Below are 12,541 nucleotides of genomic sequence, written 5' to 3' on the forward strand. Positions count from 1 at the left end.
CGCCTCATCGAGTAGTTACCAACAGAAGAAACAGGAAGAAGAAGAAGATTTTGTTGCATAAAGTAGGGTAAAAGCGATTTCGCGGTCGTTTCAGATTTGATATCTTAATGCCTGCACGCGCCTGCCAATAACATTTGCATAAAAATTTAGCGCCTCTTCACCATCACCGATAGACTCGGTCTGCAATATTGAAATATAAAAAAAATGTTTGCATTTATCAGGACTTCGTTTTCATGCGAATATAAAACAGGTTGTGACGTTTTCGCCTCCACGGTGGATGTCCCGGATCGCTTCCATGCCGGAATTATAGCTAGTTATCTCTCCCTCCGGAATTTTAAATTTCCACCGGCATTGCATTACGGCCGATTGTTGGCAATCCTTGCTTAGCATGCGATCCGCGAGTTTTACTTATCGAGATTACCAAATATTCAATATCGCACCGGATTAGGCTTTTATTGTGTGATCTCTGCGTCTTGTGAATTCGTTATGTGTCGATGGAAAAATCCGCGACAATTTATTAGCTCGTTGAGATGTAAATTGGGAGGTTTGGATCGCGACGAGTACGGGACATGGATCGGGAGGGGTGGCGAGATGGACTTGCTCAAATGACAGCGGGGGCGCTCTCGATGCGATGGGGTGCGCCAGATGCCCCCCTGTCCTGCTGCTCATTGTTTTATAAATTACCAAACACCCCCTGTTGCTGGGCACACATGAACGTGCAAACATGCAGTCGGAATTAAAATCGAAATAAACCTTCAAGTGGTCGAAGGGTTGTTCGACAACTCGATTTCGTTGTTTGGAAATAAATTTCCTAGCGATAAAATCGAAGTCGTTCGTAAATTTATCAACTAGACCATGCGACGCAGTTTACAAATCAGATTGCGTGAAAATGTCTTGGTTTCAGTAGCTTCAAAGTTGGTCATTTATCACGACGACTAGCTAAGGGTAAATTCCGTAGAATTGTTTAAACTCATAATTAATAAAACAGACGTGGAACACCTGGTAACACGCAACTTTACGAGTTATTTGTGTTGAGCAGGTACTTCTTTGAATTGAATTTAAGGTTCACGTTAAAAAGTGTAAGTGTTAACCAGTGTGTGTTTTTGTTTTTCCGACAGGAGTGAAAAAAGACAAAAGTGAAATTAAGTATTCGACAAAGCGCAGTACAAAAAAACGTCTGCTAACAGTCAACAACTGAGGAGGTTTATGGGAAGAATGATAATTAAAAATGCATTGGAAAAATTCCTACAAACGTTGTTTAATCCGCTATTTGCACATTCTTCGCGCTGCCTGCAAGCAAATTAATTTGAAAGAAGTCGAGCTTTTATTTCGTAATTAAGATATTTTTACACTAGAATTTCTAGAATTTAATTAAATGCATACGAACGGTCGGGACAATAAAACAAAATGACTCACACATCTAGAGCTAAATTAAACACAGGTTTTTAATTATCCACCCCCAGTTTATATTTCGACGACCACTCGAAGCTGACGGCCACCATCCAGATTTTTTAAAGCGTAACCAATGGCAACCCCGAACTCCTCTAGTTCCTATAAATTAACTGGCACTTGTTTCCGAAAAATAAAATTCCCAACATGTTACATAAAACGCATTATCTTACATTTTTCATAAGGCTGACCTCGGCGCCGTTAAAATATTTTAATGTCGCAAAATATATAAAATTTTACGGCCGTCACTGCTGTAAATTCCGGTGCCAGTAAAGATCTGACGAGTCTTTTCCGCCCCCGTCGTCGCCGTAAATTTCTTCCGTATTCTCGACAATCAGAAACAACAACAATGACGTCTTGCTACAATGTTGTTTACACGATCCTAATTTGTTCCGGGCCGATGGAAAGCCGCAACACCTAGATAAACGCAGCCGGATAGCGATATACCAATAAGATTCTGGTTTATTAATTAGTGAGTGGGGCGTCCCGATTAATTTGGAGTTTAATTAAGGCGGCGCCATCAGTCATGTGCCCCCAAGATGAACCGGATGGGGTTGCGTATTGTCTCGCTGATAAAGCAATCTTTTAATAAGTTCGCCAAGAACGCCAGGAATGTGATTGAATGCGAGCTTGCCGCTGGCTTTGCCTTGCTCGATGACACTCCTTATTTACCGTTTTACCAATTTCGAACTCGCTTCCGTTCACCTTTTTTTCTAATTTAGTGGAGTGGAGTGGATGAAGTTTCCGGCTCCATAAGAATTTTTCAAAAGTTTCACTTGCAAGACTAGTTGCCGAGTACCAACATTTCTTAGATGTGTATTTAGTTTCCCGATACCCGTAAGAAGTTTGGAGCCCTGTTCTCGACAGGTAATTAAATGTTATTGTTATTATGCTACAAGAAAAAACTTAAATGTGAAAAAACTCTGAGCAATATTGTTCTGGGGTTTAACGCCAAGACAAAAAAAATCTCATTCTTGTTTATTTTTTTGTAAAAAACGAAACCCCGAGATATCGTACAATCCTAGCTAATCTTTTTAATTACATATACAGGGTGTTTCTGAAATACGTGGGTTAATTTTAACCAGTGAAAGAACTCGCCAATTTATGAAACTTTTCTCTATAACATTTTGTAAAATTCGTAAAAGTATTCCAAGATTTTTTGCCCCGCAATTTTTACCAAACGAGTTGTTTTGTGTGATTTTTTGTAACCATGAGAATCTAAATTTTGACTATGTATTTATTTTTTTCTATAACAATAGAACTTTTTAACAAAGCTCTGTTTCTATCACAACAGAAAATTTTCGCTCTTACCCATTGGCGGGTATATACTTTGATGGTTAATTTATTCCAAATTTTAAATTAATTTGTATTGCTTTTTCGTAAAAATGTTATAGAGACAAGTTCCATGATTTGGCGCGTTCTTCCACTGGTTAAAATTAACACACGCATTTCAGAAACACCCTGTATTTATCCTAAAACTGATTACTGGTATCACCATCATTTATCATTAATGTCTTAATTATTCTGTTGAAAATAAATGTACACTAACACTAATGCATAAATTTGGTATTTTCAAATAAAAGTCACTTTAAATTTTACACTTCTTCAGTATGCATGTACAGGGTGTATCCGAATTCGACCGACAAACTTTCAGGGCAAATTCTATGATCAAAAATAAGCATTAAACTCTTAATACATGTGGGGTCAAAAATGCTTACTTTGCGAAATACTAAAAATTCTACCAGCAACAAAATGAATCGGGTGGAATTTTTTGATGAAACGTACAAAAATAAAAAGGAGCTATGTACAATTTACAAAAATTTTCAAAATTTCGCCCCCCTGTTCAATGCACAGATAACCCCATAAAATCCAAGGAATTCAGATCGTAATTGTTTTTGTTGATTATCTCGCAAACTAAGCGTTTTTGACCACATATGTATTAAGAGTTTTATGCTTATTTTTGATCGTAGAATCTGCCCTGAAAGTTTGTTGGTCGAATTCGGATACACCCTGTATAATATTCGAAACTGAAACCAGATTTAGACAGGGTTTTTACTCCTAGGTTATTCTAAAACAAGTTTTTTTACTTTTAAAAATGCAAATATAAGGTCACATACTCTTGGGAATAACGTAATTTTCTCTTTTTTTAATTAAAAATAATTTAAGGAGTACATACACAGTATGTTTTGAATTCTTTTATATTCCGGGGTCTTTGGCTTAGGTGTTAGAAACTACTGATTTTTAATCTGCTGTCAATGAATAACTGTGATATATGCCCTATTTTTTTAAACAAACAGGACGCTCATAAATCTTTCACTCTACATATTAAACTTGCAAATAATGAAAGTAATTCCTTGATAACGTATTTTTAATGACTGTAATGTAATTTGTAATACAAATCATGTATTGGTTGAAAGCTAATAAAATTTTAAAAGTTTCATAATAAAACAGACATATCGATAAAATTGGCATGCGCTAGATGCACTGATATAAACTTGCACATTACGTCTACTTTACGAGTTCGCAACGGGACGCATTAAAACAGAATCCATCCCGAGCATTCGAAAAATTGTAAGACGAGTAATGGTAATATTGTACCATATAACTGGGGTTATTTTCCTCATTAAATATAGCACCAACAGAATGTTAATAACCCAATCAAAACTTCCGCGGCGCTTGTGCAACCCTTCCGAGCGATAAAGCGCCGTTGTATTAATTCAAAATAACTTTATCGGCACTTAACAAAATGACGTGGCCTATTTAAGCACCTAAGTTGGTTGTTAACCGCCGCCAGACCGTATGGGAGATCCGCCGCCACTCACTTTAGTCGCATAACTTCTTAAAGGCTCACCCTCGCCACCCACGCACATACCGCACTTTTGTTTGATGGTCGGGGTAAGTGCAGCTTTAAAATCCAACACACCCCATCCATGGGTCTAGTCGGACGTTCGCCATAGGGGAACCCACAGACGTCCGTCTAGTTTGTAAGCCGTGAAACTTTATAGATGGTATAAAATAAATGTAATGCGATAGTAGAACGCTTCTGAAATTAAAGTAATAAAACAGGGTTATATGTTGGTTTTAAAATAAAGGAACGCAAATATTTTGAGGGGGTTCGAATAAACGGTTTATAGATTTAGGGGTGATTGTACATTTTATTGCGGGTTGTGTGCGTGTGACGTGGGGTTGGCAAGATGAGCAGTGGCGTTACTGAAAAAATGTAATATTGTTTAATGATTTCGTGCTTGCTTACACTAACAGACTTTAATTAAGCGTCAAACTAGTGAATCTTGCTTTGCAAAAGAACGGTTTAATGATGTTAATGGTTCGACTTTTTGTGTCTACCCGGTATGTGGCGACCGTTGGGACTGGCTTTTAATTAAAAAGAAGAACCGAAGAAGTCGCCGAAAATAAATTGGACCAATTACCGGTGACGTTATGACATCAAATGTCACTTTCTGAAGTCAAACAACTAAGAAAAATGATTGGGAAAATTGAATCAATTACTCTTATCTACCCCGGCTTTCCGCCAATCAACTCGCCAATAATTAAATCCCTGACAATACAACGTCGACCGGTCCTTCTATCATAATTGATATCTCAGCAGGCCGTGCCTGGTAACGGTCACCTGCACTCGCGGCTATAAGGATCAAAGAATCCTGCAAGCATGGCACAATGGAACATCACCGAGCGGCCCTGCCCGGAACTCCCCGCTAATATGAAGAGGGCTTTAATCCTATTTTATTAGGACCGATGGCGATTTATAAAAGGATGTGTGTACTGCTCTCAAAAGCATGGTTAAAATTGCATGAATAAAGTATTAAAAGCTGTTGGATGATATTGATTTTGTGTTGCCACGTTGGCCGGTCTGATTTTATGGTGGCATTAAGATCACCGATCGGGGGAAATTTGAATTTCAACAACTCGTAATGGGTGACTGTCGACCCGGTCTTGCACCCCATAAACGTCGAAGAAGTGATTCTAACACAGTAATCTGTGTCTGGTAATCATTTTCGTATAAATACTTGGGTGAGGGAAATGAGGATAATGGGTGGTATACGTCTTCCGATCCATTTGAAACTTGATCCTTGCCCTTATGAATGCCACTGGAAGAATTCCGGTTGCACGGGCAGGAATAACAAAGCGCTCAGAAATCCGATCAAAGCTCCGATTGATCGCAGATCGACAGTTGGCACGCGGCACATTATAGCTGGAGTATTTCTCGCTCCTTTGACAGATGTCTGGATATATTATATTCATCGTCAGTATTTTAATGGTTCAGTAAATAGCCGGTATTTCATATTCCACACAATATTACGGATTGTTGAGACGAAAATCCGGCACATATTTACAGATAAAATTGAGATTGCTGCTTACAAAAATCCGATTTTTCACGGAAGCATGTTTATTGTCGACTTCCCTATCCTGGAATACTATTGTAAAGGAAGCTCAGACCTGCATAATTTTGTTTTATTATCCTCCGTGACGTTATTTCTATGAAAAATGTATTTTACATGTCTACTTTATTTATAATATAAATGAACGTGCAGCGTACTATATTATTCCTATTCAAAACGTTTTAAGTTTAATTTTTAAACCAACGCATTCTTTATTTTGTTAAAAATGAATTTTATATTTGACTTTTAGCGCAATTATTGTCTCCTAACTTCCACTCTAGAGCTTTTGTGAATTGTACTCAACCAAGCAGAATATTTAGCAGGAGTACAATTTTATGTATAACGGGTTGCCTACCCCACTAAAACTTCGTTGCAAAAGCTCGTGTTTTTGCCTATTTATTTGCAAATTATAGGGTTTTAGAACGTCACTGTACTTTCAACACTTCCGTTTAAGTTAGTCTGGGTATCAGGTGGTAGGGTATCAGTTTATGGCCAGGATAAACACTTTACGACTGACGGCCTCTGGTGGTTTAACGACGCATCCGTGTCACTATTTGCAATTAACTCGGTGTGCACCATCACATGTATTCGGAAACTAGAAGTGCTACACGTTCCAATGTTACCATCAAACATGCATGTAATCCCCTATTTATCCTCAAATATTTATTAGTATTGATCCAGACGGCCCCATATTATACACTCAATAATTGCATCATTTTCGCATGCGATAGTTGACTCTATATTGAAATGTAGGCAATTTCACAGTAAAACTTGCTTTAATTGGATTAATAAGATCGTAAATTTGCACCGTACAAAACTAGTAAGAGCGGCTATAACAACGAGAGTTGTTAATTAGTGTCATAACAATGTTTGAAAATACACCTTGCAGGAACAAAGGATGATACAATTTATTTTAATTTTAGTCAAGATTCAAATTTAATTTCTTGCGTGTTCATAAAGACAACAAGTATTTTTACATTTGTGTTTCAGACATATTTACATACCGGGTGTTATGGAAGTCCAAGTAATAAATTTAATTACCAGCAGAACTCTTAAAATAAACATTTTTTACATATTGATCTTTTTTTAATCGAATATTTTTTTACATTTTTCAAACCCTTAATTTGACACTTCGCTCATTGGATAATCATCAATTGAAACGAAAGAGTGAGTGAAAATGTTTTTGTGCGATAAAAACTTTACAGGTTTTTTGAAGAAATAGTGACCGCTGTTCTAACAGTTTTTCTTGTTTTTCATTCGAGTATTTTGATCCAGTAATTTTTGACACATGAGCGGGTATGAATTTTAGGGTTCAAATTATGTACATTTAATTTTAACTCTGTTTTGAAGAATTTGGGGAAAAAATTATTAATTAAAAAATGTTCCTCAATAATAAATTTATAAAAATAAAACCTACAGAAAATGTCGTAAACAGATTAATCCCCACGATTTTAAACTTTACTCAAAAATCGAAGTCAGCCTGAACAAATCTATTCTTATTCAAAAATACAGATAGTATCAATATTATATTTTTTTATAATGCAAATAATGTTCTGCATGAAATATGAAATCATATTTACATTTTTAATTTATTACGTGAGTTATTGTTTTTAATCCAGGATTATTTAGGTATCTTGGTTGGTTTAACTTTTACAGATCAACGCATTATAATGCATTAAATGCATTAAATGATAGATAAAAATGATGTAGAACGGTCTATTGATAAATATGTAGATAATTGAACTATGTATTTACATATAATCAATTCTTATATTTATATATGTGGTATAATTTTGTACTTGCATTAACCACACACATTTTAAAATTAACCCAAATTCATGAAAACATATGTCACAACATAAAGTTTGAACAAAGTACATAAATCGAACTTAAAAATATTCATTACTAGTTTTGGTACAGCAAGAAAACTATTCTTTACCAGAAAATAATTTTGGTATATACATAATTAAGTTTTAACTAGGGCAGAAGAGTAGAACAGTCAACATGGTTGTTGAGAAGATCAAATAAAAACTTGATTAACGTAACTGTTCGTCTACAAAAAAAATGAACCAGAACCCGCCTTGCTAACAACGATAATCGAGACTTTCAGGAACATACTCGTATTAGCTAAAAACAGCGAAGTAGGAGATATCTCGCCTATAAACCTATGTTGAAAATTTGAGGTTTTATATTTAAAAAAATTACCACACGCGGTAGAACATCGATTGCGTACGAGTATTAACCGTCAGATGTGGCGCTAGCTTAGAATTCCATAAATTTATGTTGTTGATTTTTGGCAAACATCATCGGACAGGTCAATTTGTTTTTCTAAATTGTCATCTTTTGTCATAGATTACACTTTCCTCTTGTACCAGTAGCTACACAAGGGGAGAAACTCAAAAAAATTATATTTTATGGAAGGCCTCTTTATCCTGTTATCACATTTAAAAATTGATATTTTAGTAATCATCAGTCCAAAGGTTATAATACATCGTGCATGGACATAAACCAGAATTTAATGGATTATCCAGATGTGCAAAAAAATTAGAGGTTGCCATTTAAACAAACTGACGATGATGTCATCGCGCGGAAACGGAAAAGTGTACAAATAAGAAAATTATGAAAAAATCTACCTGTCCGAGTTTTTTTTTTGAGAAAAGCTCAACGGGCAAGAAAATGTTTCAATCATTCAAAACTTTTAACACTCATTGTACCGGGTGAGTCAAGTTTTACCACCCGAGCGAAAACGCCCACTTCTAATCAATTTAAAATTCTCAAAAAATTCAGGAATTATTGTGTATCATTGCAGAACAATCTGTAAAAATTTCAAAATGTTTAGTGAAACTGGTAAAGATTTTGTTTTAATTCAATAACCGCTACATTAATATATGTACATAATTTTTCACTGAGAGTCGTTTCAAACATTTAGGAAAAATTTGATGTCATTAAAATCATGAAAACATCACAGGTTTTTGAAATAAATGGAATTTGACATTAAAGTGCAAAATTTAGCTATGATTTATTATTAAATTGGGCGGTCAGTTCCACAAAAGAAGTTGACGTAGGTTGTTTATGGTACCCTTTAGGGGCTTAAAAATTACTAGAAAAGTTGTCAACAGATGTTTCCCAACAATGAGATATTTATTTATGACACTGTAGTTATAAATCTTGATCACTTTTCGCTCTCAATGTTAAAATTGGAATAATTCAAAAACGAATAATTTTCTTGATGCGAATTTCATAAATGTGTTCTTTGAATTAATTGTGAATTATGAGCGTGTACGAAAAAAAATGTTTTTGTGCTTAAAATCGATTTTTTAATTTTATGGCTCTGAATGAAGTGATAACGGAAAATTGATTGCACACATTTGAAGTCTATATCAAGGGAATGTAACCCTAAGGTTTCGTGATTTTTATTAATTTTTTAATAGGGTTAATCTGCGGGCGGTAAAATTTGACTCACCCGGTATATTTGTTTGTCGTCATCAAATATTTTTAATGACGGCGATGTTACAGATAATTTTATTATGCGAAATAAGGTGGCGACTATAACCGAGATTTGAACGTATTAGATTAGATAGTGCGTAGAGACTGAAATGAAGATATCTTGGTGGAAGTGATTGCCCAGAAGGCAAATAGAGAGGCCTTCTTTGATTCGCCTCCCGAAATCCTTCCGCAAAGCCTTCACTATATCAGTCCACGGCCCGGAATTTGCCTGGATCCTTTTAATTCTAGTTATTGAGTCTTTGCTGCGAAAGAGCCCCATAGGTAACGGTGCCGGCAATAAAGAGGCAGTTCGGTAGCCGGTCGTGATTTGTTTTAGAGCTCATCAAAGCGGGAGGTGCAGCACTATAACGGGCCGGAAGGCGATATAAAAGCGAGTCATTAAATCAAGGAACTTTCACAAAACAACGAGACGCGTATTTTCGAAATACATTAGAGACGTATTGAAAGGGCGACCGGTGACACGTTATATCGTCTGATCGTTGGAACAAGTCGGGAGATTAGGGATCAATTTCGCACCGGCGCTGCGATCCATATCGTCAATATAAAACCCTCAGGGCGGCGTCATAAAGTGAATAAGCTGTTGGACTAAATCGAAGTTAGGTTATTGCGAGTTGCTTGGGCACGATAAGAGGCACTATTGTTATGGACCTGTTTATGTAACAGCTCTCTGTTATTTTTCAATTTATTGCTTGTAAAGAGAAGAATATGAAGGAGGATGCGGCGTTGTTGCCCTCGGCGAAGACGTTCGTCGAGGAAATGGACAATCTAATACAGCTTTTTAGGAAATTTCCTAATTCTGTACCGCTCACAATAGATCGAAACCAAGAAATTAAATTACAATGTCGAGATTATTTTTTGAAACAAGAACGTGAATGAGTGTGAGCAACGCCACAGTCTTTGGAGTATATATGGTTGCCGTCATGCCAGTAAAATTGTATATGTATTTAATTGTTATCAATAAAATAAATTCATATAACGAAAAAGAAAATTATATTGGTAATGCTATAGTTTATAGTATAAAAACGATGTATACATGAGAATATTTGTCAACAATAATTATTAACTAATTAGGGACTTTATTGCAGAAGCGAAAAATAAATATGGTAAACATCATTACACCAAATATTTAATTGCGATTATTAAATATTTTATGGCAGTGTATCTTTTAATGGCTGTTTGAAATAATATCAAAATAAGCATAACCTTATTTGACTAATTTTCTTATAATCAACAACTTATTTTGCATTTTGCTGTTCAGGATTTGACACATTAAACCTTAAATTAGTACATTTATATAAAAATGTACATTCTAGGGCTTACGTTACAGTTATTACGTAACGTAGGCGGAACGCTACTGTAAATCCTTCTCTAAAGTGTAATTTCTTGTCCTGTTTGCGAACAGTTTAAAATACGGAAACGACACGACTGTAGGGCACCTCTATAAACAGCAATAACCAATTGCATCACGATACATATTTTGATATTTTTACGATACGTCTTGCGGTACGATTTCGCATGCGTTATATAATTTGTACTTTCAACTCGGTATGTGGTCTCAGTTTTTTCATTTTAATCCGACGAAATGTGTACACCGTTTCAAATAAAAATGAAGCAAAACTGTAGCTGAAGGATATTATTAAAAATTTTACAAGGCATGCTGAACTTAATTAAAATATTCTTTAAAATAAGAGGAAAAACTACAACTGCAAGTATAAAGGTGAATTATATGTGACTCATGTGCAGCACATTCGACTGGAGGGGAACCATTAAAGTACCGTAACACCGGCGTCTACAAAGGACTTTTTATTTAAGGCTGAGATTTTAAATTGTAAATTAAGGACAGCGAAAAACAAAGTAGCCAGGAATAAATGTGGGCTTTGACTGTATCATTGAATTAGCATGTTTCATTTCTTATTCAGAAAATGTAATTAGGTATGATTCCGTTTTGACGGTAGATCTCTTGTGAGCACTTAATTTTACAGTCTGGCTTTCGGTGTTGCATAATAGCAACACAAATACTGTAGTAATTTAAATCTAAACGTAACTAACATTTAGTCGTGTTGTTATCACATGATAAAGCTGATGTAAATCACTTAAATAATAGCTCGGTGGGTGTATCAACAAACAGTAATTTTTCTTATCTACAACGGTTTAAACAACAAAGCTCTTCCTCCATTTTTATCGCTGTAAAATAGGAAACCGCTTTGTACCTATTTTGCGCAGTTCGTAGCCAAATGTTGCCAAATAACAAAACAATCTACCAACATAACCTATCATAACGAGATTAATGTTATCTCTCACTATCGCATGCTTGGTTAGCACAATAAATCGTTGTTTATCGCATCATTTGGAAGTTATCTTAATCTCAAGAATATGGCGAGCAAACATTTCATGAGTGAACCGGACGGTAAGAGTTTGATAAAGCCGAATTTAAAAAAAATCGCGTATGTGCCGCTAAATTTAACAACTTCGCAACCTTGCAGCTCCAACTGGTATCTTTATCCTTGAAAGTTGTTTTTGCAATTTTTATTTGCGCAACCAGATACTGGAATAAACATGTTCCTTCTCATCCGAGGCATGTTTCGTCTTCTTCTAGACAGATGGGGCAATTTAAACACAATGATCCACTTTGTCGATCTAATCTAAATAGGTCGTCGCAATCCGGTGACTAATAAATTGATTCCAAGTTCGCCTCCATTAAAATAATTCCATTGTCGCCCTGTATTTACATTTAATCTGGACGAAAACCGACCGGATCGACCCAGAACTTCGACAGATGAAGTACGAGGTGTTAGTTTAGTATAAACGAAAGTCGCAGTCCACCCCGCTAAATTAAATTTTACACTATCGGAACCCTATCGTAAAACACGACTTGCCAAAGTTTTCCTCCAGGGATGGTCGCCGTTATTTAGGGAGTCGTAATCGTATATCGTATATCGCAAATTTAATTATTCATTTAAGGCAAAACCGAATAAATTTTATTATCGGCAGTAATTAGTTAATTGAGTGGAAACGTGAAAAATCGGTCTCAAGGTTTCAGAAATTTTGTTAACATAAGCGAGACGTAAGTAAACACTTAATGGATTCGGTTTTGCTTATTTAAAAATACTCGTTTTATGTTGTGACGGTTGTACATAAAACTGTCCTGTTTCTATTTTGAAAAAAACATTAAACTTTATGCGAAGCGT

General features: G+C 35.6%; 1 protein-coding gene across 2 annotated transcripts in view; it reads right to left on the reverse strand.

The window, feature by feature from the left end:
* The window catches only part of LOC138135953 (phenoloxidase-activating factor 1-like), a 19,243-nt gene extending 7,693 nt beyond the window's left edge, over positions 1 to 11,550 (reverse strand). For both annotated transcript variants that reach the window (XR_011161127.1, XM_069054960.1), the window contains exon 1: positions 11,403 to 11,550. The gene's annotated coding sequence lies outside the window, so the exon portion shown is untranslated. The remainder of the gene's footprint in view (positions 1 to 11,402) is intronic.
* Between the last annotated feature and the right edge of the window lie 991 nt (positions 11,551 to 12,541).

Source organism: Tenebrio molitor, chromosome 7 (genome assembly GCF_963966145.1).
Source record: "Tenebrio molitor chromosome 7, icTenMoli1.1, whole genome shotgun sequence".
NCBI classification, from domain to species: domain Eukaryota; kingdom Metazoa; phylum Arthropoda; class Insecta; order Coleoptera; family Tenebrionidae; genus Tenebrio; species Tenebrio molitor.